The 16932-nt window shown below is 42.6% G+C and overlaps 1 protein-coding gene across 4 annotated transcripts in view; it reads left to right on the top strand.

The window, feature by feature from the left end:
- The window catches only part of MYPN (myopalladin), a 389049-nt gene that overhangs the window by 78887 nt on the left and 293230 nt on the right, over positions 1 to 16932 (top strand). Inside the window, exon 1 of one of the 4 annotated variants that reach the window (XM_029609691.1) lies at positions 6526 to 6697. The exons of the other annotated variants lie outside the window; for them this stretch is intronic. The gene's annotated coding sequence lies outside the window, so the exon portion shown is untranslated. Of the gene's footprint in view, positions 1 to 6525; positions 6698 to 16932 lie in introns of those variants that run through there. 4 annotated transcript variants of the gene reach the window in all.

Here is a 16932-nt window from a genome sequence, read left to right as displayed (position 1 = left end):
AGGCAGAGCAGCGGAGAATGAAGTGGGTTGAGATGATCCCCACAATCAATCCCTTGCTAACTCGATTCGTAAGCGTAAGCAAAGACCTTTTATGTTGGAAGCGGATGACGTCACTACGGGGGGACGCCACCGAGGTTCGCGCCCTTGCTGGTACAAACTTCGGAGCGCGTGCGCGCCCTATGTCATCATGAACATGGCGGATCCGCAGCATCAGGCCAGTCCGGGGACTCTGGGAAGAAATGGCTAGGAGAAGCTGCGGCAGCAACTGTCCATCAGACCCGAAGGGAGTCACCTCAGAGGTAGAGAGGGTAGAGCGAGGGCAAGAACAGGCACGAACGCAACACCTTGCCTAGATCCTTGGAGTCTGCACCCTGCCTCCACTTCACGAATGAACTCTATTATCCGATCCGTTCCAGCATGGCCCTGCCTGGCCTTTATCAGCTGTGCAGGGTGCATTTTGGAACAGGCTTCGTCAAAGTCTTCACTTCATCTTCTTGCTTCCCTGTGTGGGGAACCACCAGCATGGTCCGTGACCTGTCTTCATTGGCTGAGTGTATGGGTGTGTGATGTGCAGTACCGACTCAGCTCTGCCTACTTGTGTGGGGAACCACTAGCGTGGTCCGTGACCAGCCTACCCTGGCTGTGTAGGGCGCTCTGCCTGCATGGTCCGAGACCAGTCTGGCTAGGTTGTGTAGGGTGTGTGATGTCCAGTACCAACCAAGTCCTCTTCAAGCAACTCATGGCCTTCCAGAGTTTCTTCATATACGTGATCAGAGTTCCTCTTCACTCCACGTATCCAGATTGCATTTCTTCATGTCAAAGTCTCGTCTTACTTCACGTATCCGGAGTGATGTTCCACTTCACGTATCCTGAGTCCTATCTCACTTCAAGCCTTCGTCTTTGATGTCCTCATCCTCTGACCACTGTCCGCCCTGTTGCGGTTGCTGCTTCGTGCGGAAGGTCCAAAAGGACTTGGAGTAGTCGGAGGACAACTCATGAGACCAACATTGCTTTGTTTGGGTTCCTCTCTGCTGTGTAGAGGTGTGGCTGTGGTCGAGGTCATCATCCTTCCATCTTTAGCCCATGCTGGGTCACCTCTCACCTGCCTCAGTGCTTGCCGGAGCCCCTCTGCGGCTGTATCGGGGCCAAGGGGCACACGAAAACATCAGAGATGGAACCTCTAGCCGTGTTTCCACAACACTACGCTGCAAAATTTTTGCATATGTATAGATACGTGTGAATATATAATTAAGTTAACTAACTTACTAAGCCAGATATGAAGTAATTTTTGAGATTTAAATAAATAATGGTGGAGTTTAGTGGCTGCCATTTAGCTGGATAAATCAGAATTTATCCTGCTGAGTGACACTGAACTGCTGACTGCATATATGATACAAAAAATGTGCATAAAATCATATATGTGGATAATTTACATGCAAAAGTTAAGTAGGACCTACCCACGTAAGACCCTAGTCACGTGTATAAGTCAGCAAATTTTCTAGCATGTATGCAAAAAGGAAATGAACTAATATTTTTATTTCTCCACCAGTTCACTCAGTCCATCTCCAGATCATTAAGACCTTCCTGGTTCTTTAAGCCGAACTCTCCCCAGTTCACCTAGACCTCCCACCCAGTCAGTAATACAGTATAAACATATTTGATACCACATTTGATAGCATGTGTAAAATTACATGAGCACGTTGCCAAATTTGCACGCTTAAGTCTCTTTTAAAATAGTAACTTGCACGCGCATAAGTTGGCCCCACCCCTGAATTCCCCTAGAAAACCCCTTTTTTATATGTGTATATTTGTGTGTAAATCTTTATTGACGTGCACATGTTTAATGTTTATAAAATAACATGTATGCATGTATATCATGAATGTGCATACATGCTGTTTATATGCATATATTCTAATTTTTGCATGTGCAACCTTTTGAAAATTCTTCCCTAAGGGGTAGATTTTAAAATTCCTGCGGGCGTAAATCCTCCTGGATTTACGCGCGCAGGGCACTCGTGCGCCGGCGTGCCTATTTTGCATAGGCCGCCGGTGCGCGCAAAGCCCCGGGACGCGTGTAAGTCCCGGGGCTTCGTAAAAGGGGCGGGAGGGGGCATGTCCGGGGCGTCTCCGGGGCAGGGGGTGGTCTGGGACGGGTCCAGGGGCGTGGTGACAGTGCGGGGGCGGAGCGGGAGGGCGGTCCCGAGTCCCCCGGCACTGCGGCCTGTGCTGGGGGATGCCAGGGCGGCACGCGCAAGTTACGCCTGCTTCAAGCAGGCATAACTTGCCCAACAAAGGTAAGGGGGGGGGATTGAGGTAGGGCTGGGGGGTGGGGTAGATAGGGGAAGGGAGGGGAAGGTGGGTGGACGCGGAGGGAACGGAGACAGGCTGCGCAGCTCGGTGCGCGCAGGCTGCCGATTTTGCGCAGCCTTGCACGCACCGACTCCGGATTTTATAAGATACGCGCGTCTACGCGCGTATCTTATAAAATCTGGTGTACTTTTGTTCGCGCACGCGTATGTTTTGAAGATCTACCTCTAAGGCTTTAGTGACTAGCATGTTATATATTGTGCATGCTAAACTGGCTTAGCAGGCATTTTAACCATTAGCAGCCTTTAGTGAGTTTTCCCTTATATAGACCATAAAGAGCAGACAAATAAGTTCTCTCTTTCAAGGTTGCACAAATCATGAGACTCCCAGAATGCTTTGAAAGAGGAGCTGAAAAAACCATGACTGACAAGCAGCTGGTTACCCCAATCTTGTAAAGTATAATTAGAGCTTCTGATTTTAGGTGTTTGTAAATTAAGGCTTCTTTCAGAATACTAAAAATAAGTGTTTATCTGTGTTCTCACGGTGTGGACACTAGTGCTGGGTACCTTTTCTTTTTACTTAGTATACACAACTCATTCTCCCACAGCCTGGCCCTGCTGTGACAAAAAGAAAACGCAACATGGAGAGTGAAATAACAGCATTTATGGACAGATTTAGTACAGGCATTACTTCTGCATTAGAGAGATTTGAAAGTGGGATAACTTGTCCATTAGAAAGCTTTCAGAGCTACATGAAGGCAGCACTGAACATGTTTTTGCTGTGGTCTACTTCTGGCCAAGAGGACAGATGAGAATCTCTGCTATGCCTTGAGTATCCTTGTTCCAGCGATCTCAGACACTTTGTCTTGTCAGACACATGCAATTTCCCTGGAAAACTGAGCTGGGGAAAAAAGTAGCTGCAGATATTTGCCCTGCTTTTGCTGCAGTTATTATTTTTCCCTTCAAAATAACACTTGTAGATCTAAATGGCTTCTGAAAATTGCCTTTCCCATATATCACAGCTTGGTTAGAATTTCTTCACTTGTAAATTGATTCCTGTTGTATGGTTCATTAGTTACTTCTGAAACATGAACATGTGATTTCCTGCCAACCTCTTAGAACTAGAAGTGTTTTTGATTTTAACATTATGGTCTTTATTCTAACGTTGTTTGTAAAAATGTGTTAGTAATAAGTGCAGTATTATTTCATAAATTCACTGTTGATCTCCTTTCACATTTCCATTAAATGTCATGTATGAGTACAGTTAAAGGAAACTTATTAGAAAAAGTATCAATGTGATTTTTATTCAGTGGCAGAGTATAATACTACTACTACTACTACTACTAATTCTCAAGATTTATATAGTGCTACAAGCTATTCACAGCACTGTACAGACAATCCCTACTCCATGGAGTCCTTGCTCTAATAAAGACAGACAGACAAACCACCAGCTAAATGGCGCCCAAATTTTAAAAGGCCTCCAAGCGTAAAATCTGGGGTTTATGCGTCTGGCCAGGCCTTGCGGCACCACGTGAATTTTCAAAGGGGCCCGGCCATGCACATAAACCCCGGTACATGCACAAGTGCTGGGCCTCTTCAAAGGGGCGGGGATGAGCAGGGCGGGACAGAGGCCAGCTGGGACAGTGGCCATTATCCGCTGTCCCAGGGAAGCATACACCAGCAGCCGGCCATCATGCGTAAATTACTTCTGCTGCTAAGGAGCAGCAAATAATAAAATTTAAAAAAACAGGCAAGGTAGGTTAGTTTTAGGGGGTTATGAAATTGGCGCATCCTTGTGCATGCGCCGGGAACCACGCGCACATGGACACGTATGTGCATGTTATAAAATTTACCCCTAAGTGTTTAGGTGAAGGCAGCGATAAGATATAAAGTCTGTAGGTGCAGTTAGGACAATGAGCTTAAAAATCAACAAAGCCCAGATACATCTATGTATTTTGATATGACGTGTCTTCTTAGTAAAATACAGAATGAATGAGAAATGTAATTGACTTTCATTTCCAATATTTATACTCCACCTTTATGAAATACATTATTCAAAGCAGATTACAAAACTAAAAAACAATTAAAACTTAAACAGTAAGGAGACCAAAATGGCCGCCAAAGAGTGAACAGCAGACGACTGAGCTCTGGTAGTGTTCCACTTTGAATTTGCCTAATTTCCTGAAATTTACAATTTCTAAGACTTTCATTTGTTGTGGATAATGCCACACACAAAACGTAAGGCAAAAATAAAAGATATTACCTCGACACCACTTCATGATGTAAGGCAGCCTCGGATCGAAGAAGCGTTCGCTGGACTCATGCAACTGTTGCCGGAGGGAGGAGCCGCTGGTGGTGTCAGTGGAGAGCAGATGCTGAGCCCCCTGGCCGATGAAACATCACTCAGCCCCGGCACGCCAATAACTCTGGAGCCTCCGCTCGGAAAGTTTGAGGAGTCTGAGATTATAACAGCTGCTCTAGTGGAGAAACAAACGGCCTCGGCGGAGGTAGGCACCTAGAGGAGGGTCGGTGAAATCTCGCCGCCTTCGGAGAATCCAGGCTTAGCGGGCTCCAGGGGCTTAAGCATGATGGCACAGTATTGAGCAGGCGAAGGAGGCGAACCCGTGGAGGTAGGAAGGGGAGAATGCGATATACAAGTAGTATGTAATCCGCCATTGATAAAACCATCAAAAATTACACTAGAAGAAATATGGAAAATCTCGTCTTCTATGGAAAAATCGATTAGTTCTTTGACTAACCTAGTAAAGGAGAGTATATCTAAAACTCAGAATTTGGAAAGTAAAATTGTGAATATGGAAACAACAATGAAAGGTCTCGAACAGAAAATAGTTAAGGTGGAGAAGATACAAGGCAATCTGGTTAAATCTGAGAACTTTCAGCTGAACAAAATGGCGAACATTGAAAATCAGTTAAGAAGAACTAACTTAAGAGTTTTGAATTTTGCCAGGATCAGACTGATATCACATCGTGAGCTGTTTAAGAGCTATTTGCTAAACTTACTCAAAATTCCTGAGCTGGCAATTCCTGTTATAGTAAAAATGTATTATTTACCACAATATAGGGAAGAAAAAAATCTAGAACAGGATCAAAGAACAGATATATCTACAAACTTAACTTCAATTCTTGAGAAGTCCCACGAAATGATTGTAGAAGATAGAGCAACTCTACTGGTACAATTTGCTTTGCTTTGGAAAGAGATTTGGTATTAAGAACTTACTTTCGCAATCAATCCCAAAATTTCTATAGATATCAGATTAGAATATTTCCTGATATTACAAAAAGCACACAGATTAAGAGAAAAAAATGTATTTCAATGAGAGAAGAGGTTGTGTTGAGAGTGCCAAATATGTACTTCGTTTTCCATGCAAATGTATTGTTGTATTTCAGGACTCTAAGAATATTTTTGTAGAACCTGAACAATTAAGGGTATATATCGACTCCCATTCCTAAATAGAAGCCTACGGGGGGGGGGGGGGGGGAGGTTGGCACTAGAATTAATAGGCATGGGTTAGCTAAATGGTTAATGAAAGTATGATTATTGATTTCTTATTATGACTGCTTTATTTTCATTTTAGTCTCCCAATTTCCTATAATTAAAGACATATTGTCTGTAAGGGAAAATATCCTGAATGTTTTTTCTATTTCCTTTGTTATTCTGTTATTAATATGATGCCTGATAATTCTGAGAACTTTGTTCTGTGATATATTTGTAAAACTTCAATAAATAATAAATTAAAAAAAAAACTTCAACAGTAAAACAAAATAAAAGCACAATCTATAGAATTATTACCCCTAAACTGAAACAAATATTTAAAAATGCACAATTTAAAAAAAAAAAAATAATAATGGACTCAAATAACATAAATCAAGTAAAATCAAGGTAGTCAAATATTGTCCCAACTAAAATAACTTATGCCTTATAGTTTAACTTGTGGTGTGAATCAGCAAAGACTATATCTATATATATATATATATATATATATATATATATATATATATATATATATATATAGGTAGAGTCTGTCAATAGGTACTGTTACAGAAGTGGAATCCCTCTGCTCAGTGCTCTCCTCTCCAATGAGATGGAATGTTTCTCAGGCACATGGTTCATGGTGCCCAAAATAACTTCAGACCTGCAAACTGACAAATACTGCTGGTCCGGTGGTGACAGGTTCCCCCTAGCTTCTGACAGCCATTTTCTCTAAAAGTGAGGTTAACTCCTTTAGCCCTGTGGACTGCTGGCTGATGACCCCGAGGACCTGAAGGATTACTTGCCTTGCCATTTTGTTTATCTTAGACTTCTTCTGGGTACTTGCCATTGCAGCAGAGTGCCAAGGCTGGATATTAAACACCTGGGTGAACAGAAAAAGGTAACCACTTCAGATTATTACTATGTTTGGATAAAGCTACAGTGTATGAGTGCTTTGAGGAGGGAAAGGAAATGCTTACAGTAGTCTCTTGATAATGGAGGCCAGTGTTAAATTCCTTAAAATGCAAGCTGGAATGAAAGAGAAATAGAACTTTTGGTAGAATTCAATAGGTGGTTAGGCATCGGTATAGGAAGTATTTACCTGTAATCTTCAAGGATTTGTTTGAGTTGTTTTTCAAGAATGCCTTGCTTGTTAAAGCTGCCAGCTAAGCACTTACCCTTTATAATTTGTATATCCTTACTAAACAAAACTAAGACTAATTTGACCCTGCAGTTAATGAGTTGCTTTTACAATTTTTTTCTTGTCATGTAAAAGGACACTGGTGGTTATATTTAGTGCTGAGTGTTCAGTGCTCTGGATTAACATACACAGCAGCTGCAGAAACAGTCCTGCTGGAAGGGCACCCATGCTCCTCTCTCCCTCTTTCTTTTGCTGCCTTCTCATCTCCACCAGGAAAAAAAAAAACATTTGACTGTCAGCAGCAAGTGTCTGGCCTAATTTGTGGCAGTGTTGAGCAATACTCACAAGCAGAATGTAGATTATGTCTAAACAAAATACACAACCATTTTAAAAAGGTGAGCAAAACAAATCTTAGGTTTCATCTCAAGCAGGTATAATGCACATCAATAATATGAAGATAACCTGATACTTTAACCAGCCACCTTTATTTTGCTTACCAAGGCACTTGTAAGCTTGGGAGAGAAAACAAAATTAGCAAATGTTTAAAGGGTCACATTTCAGAAACCTCAACTCTGCTGCTGCAGGAATGAAAAAGGTTGAATATTTAAGCTCAGGACTGCTTTTCTCTGCTTTCTCTCTGCAACTTTAATTTGAATATTAGGTATTATTATATTTTAATGTATATGGGTCCCATGTCATATTTCAGTAATTTGATGTAAGTAAAAAAAAAAAAAGTCAGAGACTTTGCTTAGAAAATAAAAATTATCTTGTGAATGCAGAAACATGTTTTATCCCATGATAATCAACTGTTGTTATGGTAAAATGGAGAGCAACTAAATTCCTACCTATCTTTTTGGATATTGGGCTGTCTATGCTACTTGGACAATAGAGAAGTCTGTTGCAGGAGGATATGAAGATCACATCATTCCTTGAGAAAGAACAAATGAGTCTTCTTTTTCTGGTTAAAAATGTTAGGTAACTTCCTATGCCTTAATCTCACTAGCTCTTGTTAGTTACCATCTTTTCCTTTTTTCAGGTGTGCAGTCACATCTGAAGAGTATATCCTTGTGGTTTCAAAGCTCATTCATCTTTTTGTTGATCCAATAAAAGATGTCACAACTTACCAGGGACAAACTTTCACTTAAAATGGCATACGAAGAAAATGCCAATGACATTTTCTGTTTTGTTTCATTTTATTTGCAAAACATCCCTCTCTCCCGCTGATCAAATGCACCAAAAATCTTAAACAAAAAGCTTCCCGAGCTTGTCCCATAGCTGGGATCCAAATGGGGCAGGAGCAACTCCCATCCACTCCTGCCCTGCGGAATGCCATGCCTTAAAATGATGCCAGCTGACCTGAGGCTAGTGCAATTTTGGAGAATGGCACTGGAGTGGCAGGAAGAGCTGGGAAGCACTCTTGACTCAGTGGATCGGGGGGGGGGGGGGGGTGGAATCCAAACTTGACATTGTTTTTGTTTTTCCTTTCTTTTTTTTTTCTTGGTTTATTTCATTTCAAATAAATTAATCAAAATAAAATAAACCACAAATGCTGAACTCCCCCCAAAATAAAAAAAACGAATCCAAATTTTTTCAATATTCCCATTTTTTCCAGAACTTAACAGCTGGATTTTAAATATGCCATACGCGTAGAAATCGCCACTTACGCATGTGGCCGGGCATTTTTAAAAGGGCCCGGCCATGCGTGTAAGTGGCGGGCCCTGACAAATGGGCGGGCCGGGGGGGAGGGCGCGGGTATGGGCGGTCCAGGGGGCAGAGTGCGGTGGGCCGGGACAGCGCCATTCCTCGCTGTCCGGAGCCTCGCTTGCCGGCCGGCTGCCAGCGCATGCAAGTTACTTCAGGTCGGGCCCTGAAGTAACTCAAATAAAAAAGGTAAAAAAAATAAAAAAGGGATTTAGATGGTGGGGAGGAGAGGGGAAGGAGAAGGGAGGTTAGGGTAGGGGGTAGGAAAGTTCCCTCCTAGTCCGTTTCTAAATTGGAGAGGACTGGGAGGGAACTGAGGGAGCCCCGATCTCATCACCGCTTGAATTTGCAAAATTTTACCCCCCCTTGTGCGCACGGCTCATGTATTTTATAACATGTGCTCGCTGGTGCACGCATGTTATAAAATCCACGCACATCTTTTAAAATCTACCCTTTAAGAGAACACTGCCTCCAAATATTTTTCTTAGTCTTCCTCTTTCTTCTACTCAGTCTCTCTTAAAGCAGTAGTACCAGCAAGAGTTTGCAAAACATCATTCTGCCAGTTTCTTGTTTCTACAGCTTTCTCTTTTGGCTGTATTTTTGTATTTCTTATCTGTTTTGTCTTAAAACAGTTTATTGTTTATATTTTATACTTTTGTAATAATAGGGTGCATTATTCAGTATAGCCATATTTCTATCTCTTAAAAATCTCTTCCCCTGAGTTCATTTTTCATTGATTTTTGCTATAATCATGTTTTATATGCATCCCTGCCTTGGCTCTGAGATAAGGAGTTGTTGTTGCGCCGGGAGGTGGACCCTTGGCCTAGTGCAGGATTGGTAGGCTCCCTAGTCGGACCAGAGAGCATCTGACACAAGGAGGCAGAGCACAAGAGGAGAGAGAGGCTAGCTGGAGCTTCACCACTAGCAACCAGGGGTTCCCTCAGGTTGAGCCCTTGGTTACCCAGGTCACCTGGTCTTAGGTGGGCCTCGCAGGATCTCCTTGAGAGAAAGTTCTGAGATGTGCCCACCACGATCAAGGGTGCGCGGTTGATTTTCAGGCTAGAAGTCTGGGGTGCCAGGGAAGGCCAGAAAAGAGTCTCTGAATGAATGGCAAGGATCAAGGCCAGAATCAAGGTTAGTGTGGTCAGCCAAGCAGGGGTCAATACCAGTGGTCAGTCTGTAGATGGTCAGTCAGGCAAAAGGTCAGTTCTAGGTGGTGGTCAGACATGGTCAGCATTCAGGCAGGGGTCAGTTCCAGGTGGAGTGTAGATGTGGTCATTGGACAGGCAGGGTTGAGTTCCAGTTGGCGTGCAGATGTGGTCAATGGACAGGCAGAGGTCGGAACCAGGCAGCAATCAAGGAAGTCCGGAAACAGGCAGAGGTCAAATCTAGGCAGAGGTCGACCGCGGTCAGCAGACAGAAGAGCCGGAGGGCAACTAACCCACAAAGGAAGGGAAAAGTTGCTAAGGCAACTCCTGAGTGCCAGGAGCCGCCTTATGTACTTCTCCGGGGCTGATGTCATCTGTCTCTCTTAAAGCAGTAGTACCAGCAAGAGTTTGCAAAACATCATTCTGCCAGTTCCTTGTTTCTACAGCTTTCTCTTTTGGCTGTATTTTTGTATTTCTTATCTGTTTTGTCTTAAAACAGTTTATTGTTTATATTTTATACTTTTGTAATAATAGGGTGCATTATTCAGTATAGCCATATTTCTATCTCTTAAAAATCTCTTTCCCTGAGTTCATTTTTCATTGATTTTTGCTATAATCATGTTTTATATGCATCCCTGCCTTGGCTCTGAGATAAGGAGTTGTTGTTGCGCCGGGAGGTGGACCCTTGGCCTAGTGCAGGATTGGTAGGCTCCCTAGTCGGACCAGAGAGCATCTGACACAAGGAGGCAGAGCACAAGAGGAGAGAGAGGCTAGCTGGAGCTTCACCACTAGCAACCAGGGGTTCCCTCAGGTTGAGCCCTTGGTTACCTGGGTCACCTGGTCTTAGGTGGGCCTCGCAGGATCTCCTTGAGAGAAAGTTCTGAGGTGCCCACCATGATCAAGGGTGCGAGGTCGATGTTCAGGCTAGAAGTCCAGGATGCCAGAGAAGGCCAGAAAATAATCTCTGAATGAATGGCAAGGATCAAGGCCAGCGTCAAGGGTAGTGTGGTCAGCCAAGCAGGGGTCAATACCAATGGTCAGTCCGTGGATGGTCAGTCAGGCAAAGGTCAGTTCTTGGCGGTGTTCAGATGTGGTCAGCATTCAGGAAGGGTTCAGTTCCAGGTGGCGTGCAGACGTGGTCAATGGACAGGCAGAGGTCAGAACCAGGCAGCAATTAAGGAAGTCCGGAAACAGGAAGAGGTCAAATCTAGGCGGAGGTTGACCGAGGTCAGCAGACAGAAGAGCCGGAGGGCAACTAACCCACAAAGGAAGGGAAAAGTTGCTAAGGCGACTCCTGAGTGCCAGGAGCCACCTTATGTACTTCTCCAGGGCTGACGTCATCTGGAGGGGCCAACAGTCCTGGTTCGCCGTGGCCCCTTTAAGGGGGGGGGGGTGCACGTGCGCACCTAAGGCCCTGTACCATGGGAGTCTTTGGCGGCATCTTCGGCGGCGTCTTCACCACGAAACATGGGCTCGCAGGAGGAGGCCCGGCCAGAAACACCTGGAGGCTTTCCTGAACGCCTCCCCCGTCCTGCCCCAGAGCAAGGCCAGCTCCGGAAAGTCACGGGGAGGAGGGTAAGACAGGCCGTCACGAATCCTGTGACTGGCCGATGCAACAGTTGTACAGCAACATCCTGGTTTATTTAAGATTTAAGACTAGATTTATGTTTTGGTCTAAAGTAAGTATGAAAAGAATGTACTGTAAGTCAATTTGATTTTACAGTTTTGAAATATAAAATATATCTCTTAATTTACTGCAACTTCATAGAAATAATCTTCTCAGCAAAAATCTGTGCATAAAGGAGCTTATGCAATAAAACTTCTGCTATAGTAAGTTTAAGGTACAATTGGAAATTAAAATGTCATTTAACAAGTGATGCAAATGATTTAGCATTTACCTGCTAAAACATTTCATTGATAGTGTGCTTGTGCTATTATTGTGCATGGAAATCTGCAGATATATTGGTTAAAAAGTGTGAGCATATTAGTTATAAATGGGAAGCTAAATAACATAATCACACTAAACTGAGCTCATTTCTGCTTTTCTCTTGGCTCCTTTACTTGCTTCAATAGTGTATACAAGTGACTCTGTGCTAAGGGAAGAAGTGGGAGATTTAATAGAAACATAGAAACATGATGACAGAAAAAACCTGTGTGGCCCTTCCAATCAATCCAGCCGTCCAATTAATTTAGCATTATAATTCCCATCACTTCCTTTGAGATTCCCTGTATCTATCCCATGCTTTCTTGAATTCAGATATTGTTTTTGTCTCCACCACTTCTACTGGGAGGCTGTTGCACACATTCACCACCCTCTCTGTAAAGAAATATTTCCTAAGATTACTCGTGAGTCTATCCTCTTTCAACCTCATCTCATTACCCCTCACTCTAGAGCCTCCATTCCATTGAAAAAGGTTTACCTTCTGTACATGGAAACCTTTGAGATATTTAAATGTCTCTATCCTATCTCTCCTATCTCACCTTTCCTCTAGGGTATACTGTTATGTCATTCACAAAATTGTTGAAAAGAACCAGTCCAAGGAAGAATCCCTGAGGCACACCGCTAGTAACAACCTTTTCCTCAGAGAAAACTCTATTTACCACTACCCTTTGTTGCCTATCACTTAGCCAATTTCTAACTCAGTCAGTTTTGCTTAGGATCCATACTAAGGGCATACAATAAGTCTTCTGTACAGAACTGTATCAAAGGCCTTGCTGAAATCCAAGTATACTACGTCTAGCACTCTCCCTTGATCCAACTCTCTGGTCACCCAATTAAAGAAATTGATCAGATTCATTTGACAAGTTTTCTTCTGGTAAAACCATGCTGCCTCAGATCTTGTAATCCATTGGTTTCCAAAAATTGCACTATTCTCTGTTTTAGCAGTGATTCCATTAGTTTGCTCACCACATAGGTCAGACTAACTGGCCTATAGTTCCCAGCCTCCTCCTTACTTCCACTTTTATGAATAGAACCACATTCACCCTTTTCCAGTCCTCCAGAACTACTCCAGACTCTAAAGAAGCATTGAAAGGGTCAGCCAGTGGAGCTGCCAGGACATCTCTAAGTTCCCTTAGTACCCTCGGATGTATCCCATCTGGCTCTGTCACCTTATCTACTTTAAGTTTAGTTAGCTCCTCCTCCTCCTCCTAGATTTCAGGAAGCCAGGTAAAAGGAGAACCGAATTTAGGGATAAAACAGAAAACTGTTATGAGTGTGTGTTTAGATCCATCTGTCTCTTGTATCAATAAGTGTTTTCAAAAGTGGCATGAGAAGACATAGTTGGGGAAAGAAGGGAGGATGGAAGGGTTGTAATCTGGCTACCCTGATTCAGTAGGACACTGGTTCTGGAGGCTTTCATGTGGGCTTTCTGTGTTGGGCTATGTCTGATGATGTTGCTCATGTGTGAGAACTAACATTCTGCTGTCCTCGGAGAACACCTGTTACAGGTAAGCAATTCTGCTTTTTACTTTAAGGGGAAATCCTACTGCTGCCCTACATTTTCTAGATGAGAGCTTCAGCTGATTAATAGCAGGATGAAGCAGAATCATCTAATCTTGAATATAGGGAAAACTGAAGCAATTTGCTTCAAACATAAGCCCAAATATTTGGCTAAATATAATTTAAGTAATCTCTCTCTATTAGGTACTATTGTACCATTTAAGGAAGCAGAGCGGAACCTAGGATTTATGTTTGTTTCTAGGCTTACTTTTAAAGATATTTTACAGTAAATTTTAAAATTTGGTAATTTTAAGCTCAGAATGTTAAGACATCTCAAATATGTTCTTGATAAGGATAATTTCTGTACAGTAGTTCAGGCATTTGTCGATTATTCTAATTCCTTGCCTACTGAGTTTCCAGTTGTCTCATTGAGGGCAATTCAAGTCCTTCAAAACTCTGCAGCTAAACCAATATCAGGAGGGCAGTATTGGGAGCATATTGCCCTCTGTTTAAAGAAGTTACACTGGCTCCCAGTGAAATTTTGCATAGAATTTACAATTTTAGTATTGATTTTTAAGGTTCTGAAGATGGAAGGCCTCTTATATTTGAGAACATATATTGAAATATTATGTTCTCAATTGTACAGTCAAAGGATATAGATCTGGGAATTCTGACAGCTAAGGTAGCAAGGTTACAGGAGACACACCTAAGGGCCTTTTCTGTAATAGGGCCAAAGCTCTGGAACTCCCTGCCAGATAGGTTACGTGCTATCTATGAGGGTAGCAGTTTCAGAAAGCAGCTTAAAGCTCACTTGTTTAGACAAGCATTTAATTCATAGGTGGATGTAGCTCGCCTCTGTTAATGAAAAAGGAAATAGTATTTTAGTCTAGTCTATTACATTCTTAACTGTTTGTATTTTCTGATTGTTATATTATATTTTATGCTGTAATCCGCTTAGTACAAATTTTTGCTATAGGCGGAATAAAAACACTTCTAAATAAATAAATTCTTTCGTATGACCACCCTGTAGTGTAGACAATGCATCATTTGGACCACACAGTCTGCTAGTGCCTCTGAATACATAGAAAAGAACTCTGCAATCATCAAGCCAATACAATTGGTGAGCTCATTGAAGCCTTTGAGACTCAGGCTACTGTTCATCCTCAATACTCTGAATGTCTGCTGTGGTAGTTGGTTACACTAACAATGTCAATAACAGAAAATACCCTTGTCCTGTAGTAACTAATTGCTTGGAAATAAATTTGCCTTGTGTTAATAAAGGTGGATTTATTTTTGAAGTGCACAAGTGTGTGTCAGTATGTCTCCTCTGTTACTTCTTTTGTCTATGCTGTCATTTTTTCCCAATTCTTCCATGTTTCCTGCTTGTGGCCAATGAAAATTTTCTTTAACATTGGGGAGAGATGAGACCTGGCTAGTCATTTTATCCTAGGGGAAGAGAGTGGGGCTGGGCACCCCACAAAAACAGCTGTTCACGGTCAAGTCTCTAAATGCCTGCAGTGTTTATTGGCCAAATTAACCACATCAAGAACAGCAGTGATTCTGACAATCATGGAGACTGTTGACACAACAAAATGAAACCTCTGGGGTAGATTTTATAATGGACGTGCTAATTTTATAACATGTGCGCACATGTTATAAAATCAGGTGACCACATGCTCATGCGCGCTGGATTTTACAATCTGCGCGCACATGTACAGGTGGCACGCGCGCAATTAGAGGGACTTTTGCAATTTCCATGCGGCAACACAATCGGGCCTTCCCCAGTTCCCTCCCTCCCTACCTAAACTCCCTCCTCTTCCCCTCTCCTCTCCTCCCCACCCCCTAAACCCTACCTATCTACCTTTGGGTTTTTTTTGTTTTCATATTTACTTCAGGGCCTGGCCAGCATTCAATGACCGGCCCCACCCAGCCCAGAACACGCCCCCCCAGCCTGCCCCTTTGAGGAGGCCCAGCACTTATGCTCATATTGGGGTTTATGTGTGTGGCCGGGCCCCTTTGAAAATGTACTCAGCGTGCACAAGGCCCGGCCACATACATAAACCCCGGATTTTAAGCACACAGGCCTTCTAAAATCCGGGCGTCTGTGTCTTGTACATTATGAGGTGTGGAGAAATAAAGCCTCTGTGATGTGTAATTGTTTTGTTTGAGAAGTCATATTTATGGACTGAATATATTTATAAGTATGTGTGTATGTGTGTGTGAGTTTATGAATTCCATAAAAATGTGTATGCTGGTTGTATTTTGGTTTTGGAAAGATAGTCAAATGTGTGCATCTTCAAGGGTCTATGGGTACAGTTTTATAGTGTCATCTCTTGAATGTATCCTTAATTTTCAGGCCTTCTGTTTCCATTTATCTGAGCCCTATTAATAGCATGCACATTAACAAGTTATCACTCAGTCCAAGGCAGGTATTTAATAATGTGCAGTCAGCCGGTTATCAAGCACTCAGTAAATAGCAAGAGGGCAAGCATGCCACACTACTTACCATATGCTTAGTAAACCCTCATTTACATAGGCTTCCCTTAATTTGCATTCATGGACACATTAATTCTAGCATGGTTATGCTGACATCTTCTTGGACCCCTTTAAAATGCATGTTAAGGCACACTATTTACATGCATAGCATACTATTTTTAGCATACACAAGAGAGCCTTAACACAGATATTGAAGTTTATTGCATGTTCCCCAACATGCAATGGGACTTTTATCAAACTCTCTAATGTAGCACCTACAGGAAAAATTCCCATAATGCTATTTGCTCACGCAGTTATTTCTGTGGAATAATTTTGCTTCCTGGGATGGTAATTTTTAAACCAGCATGTGGATGCGTTCATCATCCTGCACCCAGGGACACAGCTATTTTATAACATACGCGTGTATATGCATGCATGTCATAAAATAGCCCGACAGCATGCACATGTGCACTCAATTCTAAGTGCATGCAAATCCCACTTCTACTGCATAATTGAGAGAATTTTAAGACATACATGCTGATGTCATTGCCAGTTTTCCCAGTTCATTCCCAGTTCGCCCATTTAAGGGATAGGTCTTCCAAAACACCCACCCCCCACCCCTACTAGTTTAATAGCCCTTGTTCCTCCCTTAGACCAGATCCTTAAAACACTGCTGATCTGTGAAGATTTTTTTTTGTTTTATTACTTACACATCATCCATAGCAGAAGTAAAATTACGCGACAGGGGACCCGAGCGCATGCCGGTGTGCATAAGTATTTACACGCTAATTTCAAGTTATAATTTCATGCCCCGCCCAGGCCACGCCCACGTCCCACCCCTTATTAGAAACATTTCATTTGTGCATGCAGTGGGAGATATGGCCCCTATCTGTGCGGCTTTCAATAACCGCTCGATGCGCACCGGCCCAACATATTCAGGCATCCCCTAATTTCAGCACACATAGGGATTTTAAAATTCATCTTTAAAGTTTTAGAGAATGAAATGTGATCACAAAAGATGCACTCTTTGGGGCAGATTTTCAAAGGGGTACGTGCGTAAGATACATGCGTACCCCCCGAAAACCTGCCCCAAGTTCCCCCTGCGCATGCCGAGCCTATTCAACATTATTTATTTATTTATTTATTTATTTAAAGGCTTTTTTATACCGGAGTTCATGCACTAGTGCATACCACTTCGGTTTACACAGAACAAGGAACAGAAAATTACA

This window comes from Rhinatrema bivittatum, chromosome 7 (genome assembly GCF_901001135.1).
Source record: "Rhinatrema bivittatum chromosome 7, aRhiBiv1.1, whole genome shotgun sequence".
Taxonomy (NCBI): domain Eukaryota; kingdom Metazoa; phylum Chordata; class Amphibia; order Gymnophiona; family Rhinatrematidae; genus Rhinatrema; species Rhinatrema bivittatum.
This window is presented reverse-complemented; position numbering and strand designations above follow the sequence as displayed.